Source organism: Bos indicus, chromosome 8, assembly GCF_029378745.1.
Source record: "Bos indicus isolate NIAB-ARS_2022 breed Sahiwal x Tharparkar chromosome 8, NIAB-ARS_B.indTharparkar_mat_pri_1.0, whole genome shotgun sequence".
In the NCBI taxonomy this organism is placed as follows: Eukaryota; Metazoa; Chordata; class Mammalia; order Artiodactyla; family Bovidae; genus Bos; species Bos indicus.
Window position 1 is genome coordinate 12,948,027 of NC_091767.1, and position 19,077 is coordinate 12,967,103.

Consider the following 19,077-nt stretch of genomic DNA (forward strand, 5'->3'; position numbering starts at 1 on the left):
TGAAGTAATAGAGAGCTCAGTAAATGATAGCTATTATAATTAATAAATAGGTAACTAGAAGTAGACATTTCACTCCTGAATTTCAATTCAATCAATCCCCAAAATGGCTATGTAGAAATTCTTGTTTCTTATCCTAAAGTATTTTAATACTGTGGGGAGAAAGCAAGGAGATGTTTCAAATATGATATCATGTTGTCACTGTATATTCTTAAATATTAATCCATACAGTGAATTCATAGTAGTGATTATATGAAAATAGGTAATCATAATTTTTCAGATCTTATTTGAAGCGTAACATTGTCTCTGAAAACTAACCTCCTGTTTCATATTGTCACTAAATGTTTACATTGAAAGTATTTGTTCCAGTTGTGAGCTCCACATCTCTGAACTTCATCAGTGTTGAATGCAGGAAACGGACAACAGTAAGATCCTTGAGGCCAAGTATAGTGTCTGCATAGTGACCTTTGTACTGATTCCCTGACCTACAAAAGTTGGTTAGTTAAGGTTTGCTAAGTAAATTAATGAACAGATAATATTGGGGGCAGGAGGAGAAGGGAACGACAGAGGATGAGATGGCTGGATGGCATCACTGACTCGATGGACGTGAGTCTGGGTGAACTCCGGGAGTTGGTGTTGGACAGGGAGGCCTGGCGTGCTGCAATTCATGGGGTCGCAAAGAGTCGGACATGACTGAGCGACTGAACTGAACTGAACTAATTAATTAAGCCACTGAATGCATGTAGAATTGCCTGGATTTTTATATACGTTAGAAATGAAAGCGTGCTGGACAAACTTACAACAATTAGTTGGAAATCCGTTAAAAACTTCATTCGAAGACAAGTGAATTCTGTTTAACTATCTAAATCCAGATTTTTTTTTAATATTTCTTCTCAAGAATCAGATGGTATAATTAGAACACAGATTTTAACCCATTTGGCATTGATTCTTATAGTAACTGTTTCCAGAATCCTATCACGTTCAGTAAGGGCAGTGCCACACAGGAAATTTTCTGATTAACACTAGTTCTTGGATATTATTATTCTAGTATTCAGTTCAGTTCAGTTCAGTTGCTCAGTCATGTCCAACTCTTTCATACCCCATGGACTGCAGCATGCCAGGCTTCCCTGTCCATCTCCAACTCCCAGAGTTCACTCAAACTCATGTCCATAGAGTCAGTGATGCCATCCGACCAGTCTCATACTCTGTCATCCCCTTCTACTCCCACCTTCAATCTTTCCCAGCATCAGGGTATTTTCCAATGAGTCAGCTTTTCACATCAGTTTGCCAAACTATTGGAGTTTCAGCTTCAGCATCTTTCCTTCCAGTGGATATTCAGGACTGATTTTCTTTAGGATAGACTTGTTGCATCTCCTTGCAGTCCAAGGGACTCTCAAGAGTCTTCAACACCAGAGTTCAAAAGCATCAGTTCTTTGGTGCTCAGCTTTCTTTATAGTCCAGCTCTCACATTCATACATGACTACTGGAAAAACCATAGCCTTGACTAGACAGACCTTTGTTGGTAAAGTAATATATATGCTTTTTAGTGTGCTGTCTAGGTTGGTCATTACTTTTCTTCCAAGGAGTAAACATCTTTTAATTTCATGGCTGCAGTCACCATCTGCAGTGATTTTGGAGCCCCCCAAAATAAAGTCTGTCACCGTTTCCATTGTTTCCCCATCTATTTGCCATGAAGTGATGGGACCAGATGCCATGACCTTAGTTCTGAATGTTAAGTTTTAAGTCAACTTTTTCACTCTCCTCTTTCACTTTCATATATTACAGTTACTAGTCTGCAGAGTGCTATATATGTCTATGTGTGTGTGATAAGTATGGTGAGGTACAAAGAAATCAGACCTGTGATTATACCAATTTTTAAGCTAATAGATTAAAAAACATTATGTTGCTGCCTTAAAGGGGGTTTCTTTCTTAAGAATAATGATTTTGAATATTCAGTGTTAATTTCAAAGCTTGTTTGGAGTATGGCATTTTACTGAATTTACTATTACCTGAGAGTGCATTTATTGAATCTGTTTACTTTCCAAGCACATCAAGATCTTTCTGTTGTTGACATATGTTGGTTTCCTAGGAATCAATGAATATACTAAGTGTTTGAAACCCAAGGGAGGCAAATTAAACTAGAAGTTCCTTATGAAAATTAATTTGGGAACATATTTATTTGATATTTGTATTAATATAAATTAATATACTTAATTGCATATAAGGAATATTTATTTGGTCATATTGAAGTTCAGATAAAGGTGTTTTGTTTCTAAAACTAGCTAACATTGTGAATAGATATTTATTTAAAAGAGTCCTCCTGTTTTGTCTTAACCACCTGTTTTGTATTGTCACTAATTGTTTTGATATAATATATAATTGTTGTGATATAATCCACCTGCAATGCAGGAGACCCCAGTTTGATTCCTGGGTTGAGAAGATCCCCTGGAGAAGGGATAAGCTACCCACTCCAGTATTCTTGGGCTTCCCTGGTGACTCAGCTAGTAAAAAATATGCCTGCAATGTGGGAGACTTGGGTTTAATCCCCTGGAGAAAGGAACTATTACCCACTCCAGATTTGATATAAGTCCCTAGTATTTCTATATATGTTTCTGTATAAATATAGCCACAACTTTCTAATCCCTATTCTTAAGGTATCCAAAGGAGTTTTAAAGGAGAAGGGAATATATATAAAACTGAAATCAATAACCATGGCCACTCTTTGGGATCACATTCTTACAGAGTACAGTTTCTTCTTGTTCATCAATCAAAGTTACTCTCCTCTTCTTCCCAATTTTACAAGGGCACCATCAATCAAAAAAGAATACTTTGTTGAGCGGGCAGCTATCACAAATGACTACTCACTTGAAAAAACCATTTACGCCATTAGAGACACAGAAGTTCCCATTGAATTTTTCTCTAACACCAGGGTTGTAAAACCAAAACTGATATACCTACATGGAGTTAAAATGGTTTATGCCATGAGATTTTGAGCCTTATTGACTGTTATTATCATGGCTTTAGGGTCATACTTTGAGGCCCACTGAGGTCAACGCCAAAGATGATAAGCAAAACCAGTTTTTGGATAATTTGGATTAATTTCTCTATTTTTCTGGCATTCCTACTTCCTGATAAATTATGCAATTTCTATTACATTTTAGCTAAGGCATATCTGGTACTCTCTTACTTTGAAAACTAACATTATTTCTAAATAAAAATATACCCTTTGGCGTTGCCCAATGAACAGTGAAGGAACAGCCAGGGACTTCCACGATGCTGGCTGCTTTTCTGTACAAATGTTAAGGTTTTGACTTCACGGTGACTTACTACATCCATGGATTTCACTTCCTTCGATTCCACTGGGTCTTTGATAGTTTAGATATTTTCCTGAGGAAAATGTCTATATCAAGCTTTGTCAAAGCTAATTTTGCCCTGTATTCCTGTGTTGCTAAACATTCAGGTCATGATTTTTCATCCGGTGAAGCTTCACAGTAATAGATGATGCTTTGTTTTATTTCTTTGGGGATGGAGATCTCTTTGAATTTTGCGATATTGTTTCTGTAGGATTTTTAACATCTACCACTTACTTTCTTCTTTCATTGTATCACTGGTCCTCCAAGAGATGTATCCTTTACCAAAAAATTTTCCTGTCTTCATGAAACAGCATCTTCCCAGATTACCTCATCTGGTCCCACTCATTTTTAGGTCCTTTGGTTTGTTTTGTAGACATTGCTCTGATCTGTCATATCTCAGGGTAGCTCTTGGTAGTTAACTCTCAGCGTAAGACTCTTTCTGAGAGTGGGTATATGTGTGTTTTGCTACTTCTCGGATTGCACTGCCCATCCTCATCTCTGTAGAGTCTCTCAGACTGCTTATTTGTTAAGAGCTGTAACCTAGTTTTGCTGATTTTGGGTGTTCCCTTGGCTTATGTGTACATAGCTATTCTCAACTTACATGTTTAAGTTGAAGTTTAGTGTTTTCTCTCCCCTAATTATGTCATATACATGATTGTTTCCATTCCATGTTATATGGTTTTTGGAATGAAGTCAGGATTTGACAGGGCTTCCCAGGTGGCTCAGTGAACTTTCAGCTTCAGCATCAGTCCTTCCAGTGAATATTCAGGACTGATCTCCTTTGGGATGGACTGGTTGCCTCTCCTTGCAGTCCAAGGGACTCTCAAGAGTCTTCTCCAACACCACAGTTCAAAAGCATCAGTTCTTCAGTGCTCAGCTTTCTTTATGGTCCAACTCTCACATCCATATGTCACTACTGGAAAAACCCATAGCTTTGACTAGCTGGACCTTTGTTGGTAAAGTAATGTCTCTGCTTTTTAATATACTTCTAGGTTGGTCATAGCTTTTCTTCCAAGGAGCAAGTAAGTGCCTTTTAATTTCATGGCTGCCGTCACCATCTGCAGTGATTTTGGAGCCCCCCCAAATAAAATTTGTCACTGTTTTCATTGTTTCCCCATCTATTTGCCATGAAGTGATGGGACTAGATGCCGCGATCTTAGTTTTCTGAATGTTGAGTTTTAAGCCAACTTTTTCACTCTCCTCTTTCACTTTCATCTGGAGGCTCATACAATTCAATATAAAAGTAAATAACCCAATCAAAAAATGGGCCAAAGAACTAAATAGACATTTCTCCAAAGAAGACATACAGATGGCTAACAAACACATGAAAAGATGCTCAACATCACTCATTATCAAAGAAATGCCAATCAAAACCACTATGAGGTACAAAATTAAATGACCCAATCAAAAAATGGGCCAAAGAACTAAATAGACATTTCTCCAAAGAAGGCATACAGATGGCTAACAAACACATGAAAAGATGCTCAACATCACTCATTATCAAAGAAATGCAAATCAAAACCACTATGAGGTACCATTTCACGCCAGTCAAAATGGCTGTGACCCAAAAGTCTACAAGCAATAAATGCTGAAGAGGGTGTGCAGAAAAGGGAACCCTCTTATACTGTTGGTGGGAATGCGAACTAGTACAGCCACTATGGAGAACAGTGTGGAGATTCCTTAAAAAACTGGAAATAGAACTGCCTTATGACCCAGCAATCCCACTGCTGGGCATAAACATGGAGGAAACCAGAATTGAAAGAGACATGTGTACCCCAATGTTCATTGCAGCACTGTTTATAATAGCCAGGACATGGAAGCAACCTAGATGTCCATCAGCAGATGAATGGATAAGAAAGCTGTGGTACATATACACAATGAAGTATTACTCAGCCATTAAAAAGAATACATTTGAATCAGTTCTAATGAGGTGGATGAAACTGGAGCCTATTATACAGAGTGAAGTAAGCCAGAAAGAAAAACACCAATACAGTATACTAATGCATATATATGGAATTTAGAAAGATGGTAACAATAACCCTGTGTACGAGACAGCAAAAGAGACACTGATGTATAGAACAGTGTTTTGGACTCTGTGGGAGAGGGAGAGGGTGGGATGATTTTGGAGAATGGCGTTGAAATATGTATAATATCATATATGAAATGAGTCACCAGTCCAGGTTTGATGTACGATACTGGATGCTTGGGGCTGGTGCACTGGGATGACCCAGAGGGATGATATGGGGAGGAAGGAGGGAGGAGGGCTCAGGATGGGGAACACATGTATACCTGTGGCAGATTCATTGTGATATATAGCAAAACCAATGCAATATTATAAAGTTAAAAAATAAAATAAAATTTAAAAAATAAATAAAAGTAAACACAAGCAACCTAATCAAAAGTGAGCATGAGACCTAAATAGACATACCAGATGTCCAACTGGCACATCAAAAAGAAAAAAAAAAGTTCAATATCACTAATTATCTTAAAGGTATGTATTAAATCATTTTCTTTAGGCCCAAGAACTGTAGTTCAGTTAATCAAGTTCATAAATTATTTACCTTTTCTTCTATAATCCTCATCTTCTTTTCTGCCAAAATGCTCAAAAAGAATGGATACATGGATGAATTTATAACCATTTGAAGCTTGTCGTCTATGTGAAATAAGCTTATTTGTTGAATGTGTTGCATTAACTCTGGTTCCAACTGTCAATGGTACTCAAATTTGGTGACGTATCAAAATCAAGAGGATTTGCTATATCAAAATCTAGAGAATATTTTAAGCTGTTTCTAGGATCACAGTCCTAGAGACCTAATTCCATCGGTCTTGAGGGGAGAACATAGTTTAATTATTCAGTAAGTACTATGAGCTCTTTTTGATGTATATATTTCATAGGCTGTACATTGAACACTGGAAAAAGGATCATTTTTGATATGTTTATCAGAAATAGTGTGAATCATATGGGTTGCTGGGGGGAGGTAATATTCTAGGAATTGGGAAGGGGTCTTGAAGTTAGAGTGTCCTGGTACCTTTGGGGCTTAGTGATAAATCCAGTGGAGATGGACTTGAGCGTGTGAGGGAGAGGATACCAAGAGATGAGATTAGAAAGGCGGCTTGGCAGGTATGTTACATAGGACCCTGGAGGCTATGTAATTACCTCTGAGTTTTTGTAAATGATGTGGAAAACCTCTGGAAATGTGGAATATAAGATTGACATGGTATGATTTTTGGAATATCGGTTTGACTATTGTATGGAAAGAAGACTCTAAGGGTATCAGGGTAGAAAATGGGTAAATATTAGAATGGTATTGCATTAAACACAATGAAACATTATAGTAGTTTTGATTAGCATGTGTGGTGTTGAGAAGTGGTTGGATTCTGGATATGTTTTGAAAATATCCAGAAAATGATTTGTTGGTAGATTAGATATGGGTTGTGATGGTAAAAAGAGTTTAGAAATAGATCTAGGAATTTTGATAGAATAATTAGAAATATGATGTCATTTATTGAAATATGGAAAATCTGAGATGCATCGGAGTTGGGCATGGATGGTTAAGAGTTTGAAGATGTTTTCAAGGCATTCAAGTGGAGATAGTGAATATAGAAATATGGAGTTGTGGAAATGGATCAGGATTAATGACGAACTTCAGAGTAATCAGCTATCATTTTAGTTTAGATAAGCCTGCCTAGAGAATGGAGAAGGCAGTGGCAACCCACTCCAGTACTCTTGCCTGGAGAATTCCAGGGACATGGGAGCCTGGTGCGCTGCCATCTATCGGGTCGCACAGAGTTGGACACGACTGAAGTGACTCAGCAGCAGCAGCAGCAGCCTAGAGAATATATTTAGACACCAGAAGACCAACTGCACTGGCATTTACAGATCACCATATGAAATAAGTGGGCCAAAGAGATGAGATTGCCTGAATAAAACCAAGAGGGTATCACATACAGCTAAAGACAGTATGTCATATGTATCAACTATCACATTCTGCTTAATCAACTAAAATGGGAACTGAGACTTAATCAATTGATTTTGCATATGGAGATTATCAGTAACATTCACAAAAGCAGTAGTAGAGACGGAGCCCTTAAATGCAGCTGTGTCAAGAGTGGATGTAAAGAAGAAAAAAATGTAGAGAATAAATGATAAATTTATTTCTTTTAGTTAACAAAATTTTAAGTCCTATAGAAGCACATCAATTAAGATATAAAGCTAAAAAGACTACCCTGAAAAGGGACATGACTTTTTTTTCAAGATTGTTTTAAAGAAAAAAAGTTGTTTTTATCAAGGAGAAAATAGGTGAAAATATGAATAGGAATGAGATATAATAATGAGATGGCTGGATGGCATCACCGACTCGATGGACGTGAGTTTGAGTGAACTCCGGGAGTTGGTGATGGACAGGGAGGCCTGGAGTGCTGCAATTCATGGGGTCGCAAAGAGTTGGACATGACTGAGCGACTGGACTGAACTGAGCTGAACATGATCCCCTAACTTTGCGTGCTTTTGCTTCCTTATTAGTGAGTCAAATGTGAAGGAAGCAATTTGTTTTAAATAGTTATAGAGAATACCTCTTGCAAGAGATGTTTTTGATAGACAGCTGAGAAATATTCTGTGAACCATAGATTTTTACTGATACATACACCCTCTCTTTTTATATATTCTAATATTTAAAGACAGACAAGATAAATCATTTTATCACAGCAGCATTGCCAGAGTAACAGTGATAAAATTCTTCTAATATGTGACCCTTCTCAGAAAGCAGTTTGTATTTTTCACACCCTGCCAATCTATTTTTTGAAGATTTTTAATTACTGTCTTTAAGCACACACTTTTTTTAGGGTAAAAATAGGAGGCTTTACTACTATAATTAATCTAATGTGAATTGTTCAGCATTTCAAGAGAAAGTGATCCTTCTTACCAGGTTAAACTGACTTCAAAGGTTCCAGGATACCGACTTGTTTTAGTAGTAGCAGGCATGGTCAATCTCTTGGAACATAATTCTCTTCCTGCTACTCCTACCCTATCTCTGGCCAGGTGTAATGGGAAGACTGATGAAGTATGTTTCCTGAGGCACTGGCAATAAATTCTGCTGTATAGATGTGGTTTACTTTGATTAAGTAGTGGGAACTGCTCCTTAATAAGACCTTGAATATATTTGAAAAGACTATTTTTTCCTTCTTTAAATTGTCCTGGGACACTTGTGGCACATCAATTTATCGTAAGTATAAGGGTTTATCTCTCGGTCTCAGTTCCAGTCCATTGTATCTATCCTTATGCCAATAAAAACCTATCTTCATTACTGTAGGTCTGTAGTCAGTTTTTGAGGTTAGAAAGCAGGAGCCCTGCAACTTTGTTCTTTTTCAAGATTGTCGCAGCTATTTTGGGTTCCTTACATTTCATGTGAAGTTTAGAAATAGCTTGCCAAATTCTGAAATAAACAAACAAATAGAAAATACTACTATTTGGATTGGATTGTGTTTGATTTGAAGATAAGTTGACAGTTATTGCCATTTAAAAATTCTGTTTTCAAATCCATGAACACAAGATGTCTCTTCATTCATGTAGATCTTAGTTCATTTCTACATTTGTCGTTTTCAATGTGAAAGTTTCACGCTTTTCGTTAAATTTATTCCTGGGTATTTTATTGCTTTTGCTGTTGTACAAATTGGAGAAGGCAATGGCACCCCACTCCAGTACTCTTGCCTGGAAAATCCTATGGACGGAGGAGCCTGGTAGGCTGCAGTCCATGGGGTCGCTAAGAGTCGGACACGACTGAGCGCCTTCACTTTCATCTTTCACTTTCATGCATTGGAGAAGGAAATGGCAACCCACTCCAGTGTTCTTGCCTGGAGAATCCCAGGGATGGTGGAGCCTGGTGGGCTGCCATCTATGGGGTTGCACAGAGTCAGACACGACTGAAGTGACTTAGCAGCAGCAGCAGTTGTACAAATGGGATTATTTTAATTCATTTTTGATTTTTTAATTAATAGTGCATAGAGCTATGAATATTTTGTATGTTTATCTTGTATCCTATGATGTTGTTACACTCAAATTTTTTAGTACAATTCTCATAATTTTGTACATACATAGTCATTTCATCTTCAGATAGAGATTGTTATAATTCTTTCTTTTCTATAAATGACTCATTTATATTGTCTAACTGTCTTGACTAGAAACTCCAATGGAATATTGAATAGTAAGGACAAAAATGGGTATTATTGTTTTGTTCCTGACTGTAGGGGACACCTATTCAGTCTTTTTCCATTAAGTGTAATGTTAAGTTATAAAAAGTTTAAAAGTTGTTTGTTTGTTTAAACAGATGCTCATTATCCAGTTGAGAAAATTCCCTTATAGTATTAGTCTGGTAAATATTTTTATCATGAAAGATACTGAATTTTGTCAAATTATTTTCATTTGTGTGAATTCAAGTTACTGTCAATGGCCTGCCATTTCTTTAGTATTTCTTTTTCAGGGCAGTTCTACTAGTAACAAATTCTCTCAGTTTTTATCTATGAGTATCTTAACTTATCCATTTCTGGAGGAGAGTTTAGCTGCATATAGAATTCTTGGTTTGTGGTCTTTTCCTTTCAATGCTATAAAGATGATTCTCACTGTCTTCTCACCTCCAATTTTCATGATATTTCTATTGAGGATGAGTTGTACATGGTATATTTTATTCTCTTCTTTCACATCTTTCTCTTTCACATTTGACTATGATGTGTCTAGATGTGTATAAGTAAATTTACCCCTTTTGATGTGTTGAGCTTCTTTAATGTGTAGACTGATATTTTCCATCAGATTGGGGAGTTTTGACTATTATGTCTTCCAGTATTTTTTCTGCTTTTTTTTTACTTTTCTATAGGACTCTGATCATGCATACATTGCTTTGCTATGTTGTGTACCACAGGCCTATGATCCTCTGTTCATTTTTCTTTGTTAATTTTCTTTTGCTTCTGATTTTATAATTTTGAGACATCTGCATATTGCTAAAGCACTCTAGTGAATATATTACTTGGTTATTGCATTGTCCAGTATACAGTATGGTTAGTTTTTATAACTTCTTTCTCTTTAATGGCATTGCCTGTCTTGTGAGACAATGTTAGCATACATTTGGTAGACACGATTTTCTTTAGTTCTTTGGAAATGTTTATAAACTTAATTGAAGTTTTATCTACTAAATTAAACATACGAGCCTCCTCAAGGAAAATTTTATATTTTCCACCCTAGGTATAAATGGCATACTTTCCAATTTCTTTTAATATTTCATGATCTTTTTTGTTGAACACTTGACATTTTAACTAGCATAATACCTTTGGTACCAGATTCCTCAAGTCTCAACCCAACCTCTTGGTTACTTGTCACTGTTTTTTTAACCTTTTTTCTCTTCATTGTTTCTGCTTATTTGTTTATTGGCTCTCCTGAACTGATTATATAGGTACTATTATATGCATTTCCTGCAGTGTGTGGACATTGAGTTTGGTTTGTTTGCTGTATTTAATTAGCTAGTCATTGTTTTTGCTGTTGTTGTTGTTGCTGTTAAGTTCTTATCTTTTTAACCCTGGCTTCCTGTGACACACCACTCAGTCAGTATAATTGTGTTCAGCTAATGACTAGTCAGAAGATTTCTTTAATTACCTTGCCTATTTTTTTTTTTAATTCCCTTGCAAAGGGAGTTATATGAGAATACTTTCAGTTTACAGAACAACCTTAACCTTCACTGCCTGCTGGTGTACTGTCTCAAGATCAGCCGTCTTCTTTTTCGTTTTTTTTTCTTGGGCATATACACAATTTTGCAGGTATACAAAACTTTTAGATACTCATTAAATATTGGACCTTTCCAAGTCCCCCCCCTAATTCGCTGGTATTCTTTTTAAATTTCTGACCAAACTATCACAACTGTAGGCAACTGAGAAGTTTCTGGCAATTTTATTTTGCTTAAGTAATGGCCTGGAAGTTGACTCACCCTGCCTTACGGATCTGAGGTCTGTGTGAAATGAAACGGATGTCACACTCAGAAAATATAGATTTTCTAAGAATCTGAAAATTTGGACAAAATATTGACTGTGCTCTGGGAATGGACTTTTTATGGAAATTCAGAAGAAGATGGTCATCTTATCTTAAGGCTAAAAGACTATGGTTTTTCTCTGCTACCAAACTACTGAGTGAGAGAGGGGGTAGGTGGGAATAGCCCAAAGTTATAATGTCACAGACACCACTGACTCACCAAGATTAAGCATTTTCTCTTGGATAGATGACTTTTAGTTAGTTCTGTGGTATTGATTAGTTTTCAGAGTTCTGAAATGGTTAATTTTAGAGATTTTGTTTATATTTGTTATATTTGAGAATATATCTATAAATATAGTTCCTTGGTAATTTATAAGTCAGTTGCAGCCCTGTTTTTTTAATGCCACAGATCACATCAACCAATTTCTAGCTTCTTATTGAGTATCTCTGTATGCTAAGAGAATCTTGGTGACACAGGCCAGGTCTTCCTTTTGGTAGTCTTGAAGCCCTTCTTCGTCCAATGAAACAAGGTGATTATTATGCAGTCTCTTGATGGGTAGCTCAACATAGTTCATTAAAGGGATTTATTTTCTCAGCCATTTCAATCTCATCATTTATGTCAGAATTGATCAGGATGAACATGTTTATGCTGTAGGAACATCTTGAAATTTAGTGCAATAGTGATTTCTTTTTTACGTACACTGTTAGTTCGTTTTAGGTTGACATGGAAGTGGTCTGTTCTATAGAGATACTCAGGAACCTGTGTAACAGAGACTCCTCCATGGTTAGGCAGGCCATCTGGCACTTGCAGCAAACTCATGTGCTGGGAAAAGTACATGGAGGTCTCATCATGCTTCCCCATGCTTCAGCCCGAAAGTGCTTCCTGCCAATTTATCCCACAGTAAATTAGGTAGAATTAATCACATGGCCTTACTTAACTCCAAGGCAATTGAGGTTTTTCTTGTCTTCCTTATGACTAGGAAAAATAAAGAAGAAACTACAATCTACTACACTACTCTTAAGCTGGATGCTAATTAAGTGTTGCAACATCAGGTTCAAGTCATTTCCTCTTAGAGTCCTCTGTGGGTCGTCTAGCACTTTATTTTATTTTGGGGCATCCTTGGTATCTATTATTTTACTGTTAGTCTTACTGGTGGCTCAGCTGGAAGTAAAGAAAGAAAATCTCATTTTGCTTTCTTGGATACAAAGTAGAGTTTTTTATAGTTATGGTATATTCTTAGATGTCTTTTCACAAATTGTCTCCACAGCTTCCAGCAAGAACTGGCACTTTACCTACCCCTGGTTCAGGAATCAGAGCAGCACTGTTTCTTTTTCACTTTTTCTTCCAACTGGGTCAGAGAACTAGAAGTTGTACCGATTCATTCTGACAGTCTGTCTGGCAGTATCCACCTAAACAAGAAATGGTTTTCAGACATTATTAACAGTAACTTTTTGCATTGCTTTTCAAAAATTAATGCCTAACTTTAGATCAGCCATTCTGTTGAACATACAAAATTTAATTCAAAAGACTGTCCTGGTTTGGAGGCTTGCTAAGTCACACTACACACTGGGCCTCCATCATTCATCACTCAAAAAAGGAACAGAGAGGTCATGTGTTTCTACTGCAATCAGTCCTCCATATCTACAGCTTCTATATTGCTTATTTAACCAACCATAATCCAAAGTTGGTTGAAATAATGAATGGGACTCATTAATGGATGATTGTACTACACCATTGACTGCAAAGGACTTGAGTATCCATGGATTGTGATGTTCTCATAGATCCTGGAACCAATCCCACTGGGGTAATGAAGGATGACTATATATGCTACGAACTGAGTTATGACCTTAGACTCTAACAAGTGTGTGAAACATACATATTTATTATTCTCATGAAATTTTAGTCTATTGAAATAAACATTGGAAAATTATTATACAGTCACCACATTCATACAGTAATGTAACATATGTGTTTAAAATGTCAAACATTTATTAAATACTAGTTACTAAAATTCAAAAACAAATTGGGCATTATTTCTGTCCTTTAGGTTTAAATGTTATGAAAACTCAATTGATTTACTCATTTCCCTTCATAATAACAAACAAAATTATATCAGGGTTTAAATATACTACCTAAAATTCCTGATGCAAGTCAAATATTGCCTCTGCTAAGGTCTAGTAATTGTGCTTCAGTGTTAATTTCCCTTATATAGTCAAGAGGGGACAGGACTTCTGAAATGGAAGAATAAACAACTTGATAGGCCTTCTTCAAAACCATACAACCATTTAACTAGAGGAAATTATGAAAATATCATTTATCTTTTAAAAGAATTTTCCTTAATGCATACAGAAAATGGAGGAGCATTGGTTCAATAAAATTAACTAAATCTTATTAAGAACAGAGAGAGTCTGATATTTGAGCTCTCCCCCACCCCTGCTTCCTCACTTCCAAGTTTGGCCTTATAGATACTCTAGTTTGAATGAATTATGGCCTAATCCAAGGATCAAGTTGGAATTAACGAATTGGATAAACACGGAATTTATCTCTGTGTTCCACTGTGAGTTCTAATCCTAGATACATCATAGCCAAAATATTGAAAGCAACCATGAAGTGAAAATTTTGAAAGCAGCTAAAGAAAAACATCTCTTCACTTACAAGGAGTTCTAAAAGATCAGCAGCTGAAGTATCATCAGAAAAATAAAAGTAGACATACAGCAATGGAATGATATGTTCAAAGTACTGAGATTTTTTTTGAAAGCCTGTAAGTAAAAACTTTTACCCTGAATAACCTAACAAGATAGATACTTTCCATATTATTTTAATAGATACAGTAATAAAATCACATATTCAAATATGCTGTCTTAATGTCAAATAAAATCTGTATTTCTCAACTAAATGCTCTCTACACTCTACAGAGGAAAGAAGACAATATGGTAAAATGAGAAGAATATAGTGTTTGCACATAAAAAAAGAAAAAACTACATTTAAATCTAAGTTCTGCATTTGATAGCTATCTTGAAATGCATAAGAATTATAGTCTCCATATGTCTGAAATGAGGCTTCCCTGGTAGCTCAGAAGTAAAGGAATCTGCCTGAAATGCATGAGACATGGATTCAATCCCTGGGTTGGGAAGATCCCCTGGAGAAGAAATTGGCAACCCACACCAGTTTTATTACTTTGGGAAATCCCATGAACAGAGGAGCCTGGTGGGCTACAGCCCATGGGGTTATAAGAGCTTGGATGTGACTTTAGTGACTAAACCATTTTTAAAATAGGAATGAAGATACCATTATAAAAGGGTTATGATGAGAAGTAATTATTGTGACAGATATGTGTTGCTTAGCACAGGGTATGTGCTCAATAAATGTTTCTCTAGTAAAGACAATTACTATTCTTCATATATGTTGGACATTTCATTAACAGTGTTGCACTAGTTCACTTTATCTATTTTGCCTAAAAGCACTAGGATGGATCTGGAGAAGGAAATGGCAACCCACTCCAGTATTCTTGCCTGAGGAATCCCACAAACAGAGGAGCCTGGCAGGCTACAGTCCATGGGGTCACAGACATGACTTAGCAACTAAACCACCACCACCACCACTAGGATGGTTAGTGGTACCCCTCATTTTTAAAGTGGATAAATTTGGTAGCACAATTATATAATAGAACTTATCCAGTGTCATATTTATAACGCCTTTTATTATAAGATTCATATTTTTAATTCTGAGTGCTATAACTTTGGTTGTTGGAAAACTCCTGTTTTCCTAATGCCTAAAACCATGACTGGCAGGTATCTGATAGCAAGTAAGTATTTCTTGGGTGAATGAAAGCCTATCTTAATCTCATTTAAAACATAAAATTGAATTATACTGAAATAGAGGAAATTGCTAAAAAATCTTAATATTCAATAAAACATGATTTGTATTATTTAGGTTAGCAGAAAATCTTATGAAGTTTCAAGTATTCTTTCAAATTTTTGGAATAATATTTCAAAGTCAATATTCCAAAAAGTTAGTCTTCATGTGGTTGAGGTGGAAATAAGACCCAGATATTCTGGCTTTCTACCTGGTTTTACACAGTAATTTACTGGATTTCTGACCATAACAAATGTGGCTGTATAAACCCCCAAAATAGTATCATTAGACTCAACATGGATATAACACTTGATGCCCACCATATGAACATTTGAGATGTAGAATGTATTATGGTATGTAAACAATTATTATTTAATTAAAAGTGGACATTTCCAAACAAGTCACATTAATGTCATTCATTAGTCCCTGTGCCTGCTTCCACTCTTCTCACATGCTAGTAAAGTCATGCTCAAAATTATCCAAGCCAGGCTTCAACAGTACATGAACCATGAACTTCCAGATGTTCAAGCTGGATTTAGAAAAGGCAGAGGAACAAGATCAAATTGCCAGCATCCATTGGATCATCGAAAAAGCAAGAGAGTTCCAGAAAAATATCTACTTCTGCTTAATTGACTATGACAAAGCCTTTGACTGTGTGGACCACAATAAACTGTGGAAAATTCTAAAAGAAATGGGAATACCAGACCACCTGACCTTCCTCTTGAGAAATCTGTATGCAGGTCAGGAAGCAACAGTTAGAACTGGACATGGAACAATAGACTGGTTCCAAATCGGGAAAGGAGTATGTCAAGGTGGTATACTGTCACCCTGCTTATTTAACTTCTATGCAGAGTACATCATGAGAAACGCTGGGCTGGGTGAAGCACAAGCTGGAATCAAGATTGCTGGGAGAAATATCAATCACCTCAGATATGCAGATGACACCACCATCATGGCAGAAAGCGAAGAAGAACAAAAGAGCCTCTTGATGAAAGTAAAAGAGGAGAGTGAAAAAGTTGGCTTAAAGCTCAACATCCAGAAAACTAAGATCATGGCATCTGGTCCCATCACTTCATGGCCCATAGATGGGGAAACAGTGGAAACAGTGACAGACTTTATTTTTTGGGACTTCAAAATCACTGCAGATGGTGACTGCAGCCATGAAATTAAAAGATGCTTACTCCTTGGAAAGAAAGTTATGACCAACCTAGACAGCACATTAAAAAGCAGAGACATTACTTTGCCAACAAAGGTCCGTCTAGTCAAGGCTATGGTTTTTCCAGTGGTCATGTATGGATGTGACAGTTGGACTATAAAGAAAGCTGAGCACTGAAGAACAGATGCTTTTGAACTGTGGTGTTGGAGAAGACTCTAGAGTCCCTTGTATTGCAAGGATATCCAACCAGTCCATCCTAAAGGAAATCAGTCCTGAATATTCACTGGAAGGACTGATGTTGAAGCTGAAATTCCAATACTTTGGCCATCTGATGTGAAGAATTGACTCACTGCAAAAGACCACAATGCTGGGGAAGATTGAAGGCAGGAAGAGAAGGGGACAACAGAGGATGAGATGGTTGAATGGCATCACCGGTGCAATGGATAAGAGTTTGAGTAGGCTCCAGGAGTTGGTGATTGACAGGGAGGCCTGGCGTACTGCAATCCCTGGGGTTACAGAGTCGGACATGACTCAGCGACTGAACTGAACTGTTTCCACAGATGGTCAAGAAGTTCAATAGACCACATCTTAGTCAATAAAATTATTCATATAGTAGTGTCTGATACACACAGTTTCCACACAGGGGATTTTGAGAAGCTCTTAATTGCTAGTGCTTGACTACAATAAAAGGGGGTGATGTACTTCTTATATCAATTATATTAAATAGGTCTTATTCTGCTGTCGTGCTGTTGCTTCAGTAGTGTCTGACTCTTTGCAACCCCTTGGACTGTAGGCCACTGACTCCTCTGTCCATGGGATTCACCAGGCAAGAATACTGGAGTGGGTTGCCATGCCTTTCTCCAGGAAATCCCTCTGACCTAAGGAATGAATCCATGTCTCTTATATCTCCTGCATTGGCAAGTAGGTTTTCTACAACCAGCACCACCTGGGAAACACAAAGAAATGGAAAACAGTTGCCTAAACCCTCTTTAATGCTCTCCCAACTGAGTTATTTTGGTTAAAGTCTGGAGATAAAAGCAGATTTGTTTTAAAACTGATACTTATAAAAATAAAATCACTGGAATCCTTCTATATCATGACTCGCAATAGAGTATGAACCAGTGTAAGTTGATGATGAATTAGACATAAGTTTTGCAGTGACTCCAAGCCAATCATAAAATATTTACTTCTTCTTATTACTGGGCACCCAGATATATACTTCTCTGATTGTAGAGTAGGATATGACCATGTGATTGTGTTCTTGATAATAAAGTAGTGTTACATATGGCATTTCCAGTCCAGGATGTTATGAAGCAGATGGCCACACTCCATTTTCCTCTTCCGTTGATGACATGCAGGAAACACAAGGGTCATGGGGACCCCAGAGTCATGAATGTCCTTTAGCATCTTGTAGTAGCAAGCCAAGCCTCTATCAGCTATGTTCATATTCTTATGTAAATGGTCAAGCATAAAAATTCTAGTATGCTTGAGCTATTATGTATCTGGTGATGTATTAATGGCGGATATCCTCTAAACACAGACCAAGTATATATTAGTAAGTATGGCATTAATTGGGCTTCCCAGGTGGCTCAGTGGCTAAAGAATTTGCCTGCAATGAAGGAGATACAGGAGACTCAGTTTCTATCCCTGGATCAGGAAGAACTCCTGGAGGAGGGCATGGCAACCCACTCCAGTATTCTTGCCTGGAGGATCCCAAGGACAGAGGATCCTGGCTGTCTATAATCCATATAGAAGCAAAGAGTTAGACATGACTGGAGTGACTGGAAAATGTATCCATGACATTAATTAATGTAATCCACTTTAATAATTGAAGTTAAAGGAATTTTATTTATCCATGTATTCCTAGTTATTCGTTACATACTAGTTTAGGGCTGACTTTTAAGCTTTGCATCAACACCAGAGATAAAAAATAAATAATGTTTAATACCACCTGGTAGAAAATTATGTGATTTCACTCCCTGAATACACAGCTTTCTTCCATTGACAGCTTTTTACAATGAGACAGTGAGCATGGGTTTTAGTAGAATGTTTATTCTCTCTGCTACAGATATTATTACAGACTATATAGGATTTTTTTTTTTTTGAGTTTTTTGGAAAGGTACATACTGATATTTTCAAAGTGTGGATATCTTCAGTGTTTGATAAAATAGCCACCCTTTCAGAAGGCTTTGGTTGATCTAGTTCTTGTCTTAAAAGTTTGTATCCAATGTTTGTATTGTGAGGTTGGTGAATTAAACTAATTCCAGTCAAGTTTGACAACTATATTATAAAGCTTCTATATTATGTGTGTTTAAAAGTGATATGACAAAAGAGTAACATCTGTGTTTAGATTTAGAATGCATAACACAGGATAAGCTTTTTATATTTTCAATCAACAGTAGAATATTTCTTGTACTATTTATATTGACAAAACTAAGTATTGCAAATTGTTTTTATTTCTGACCCTTAACTCACCAGTCTGGGAAATAAGTCTGGGTTGAAATATACAGAACTGGAGGAATGTCAGGACGAAGGAAATACAGAGTTCAGCTTTGTGCTATAGGAACAAGTAGCATTCTATAAAAGTATTTTTACTTGAAAATAAAACATACTGAAAATTCCAACTACTGAATGAAATATTTAGCAACAATATTTTTTAAAAATTTCTGGTTAGAGTACAAATGATGAAACCACTTGGAAAAACTGC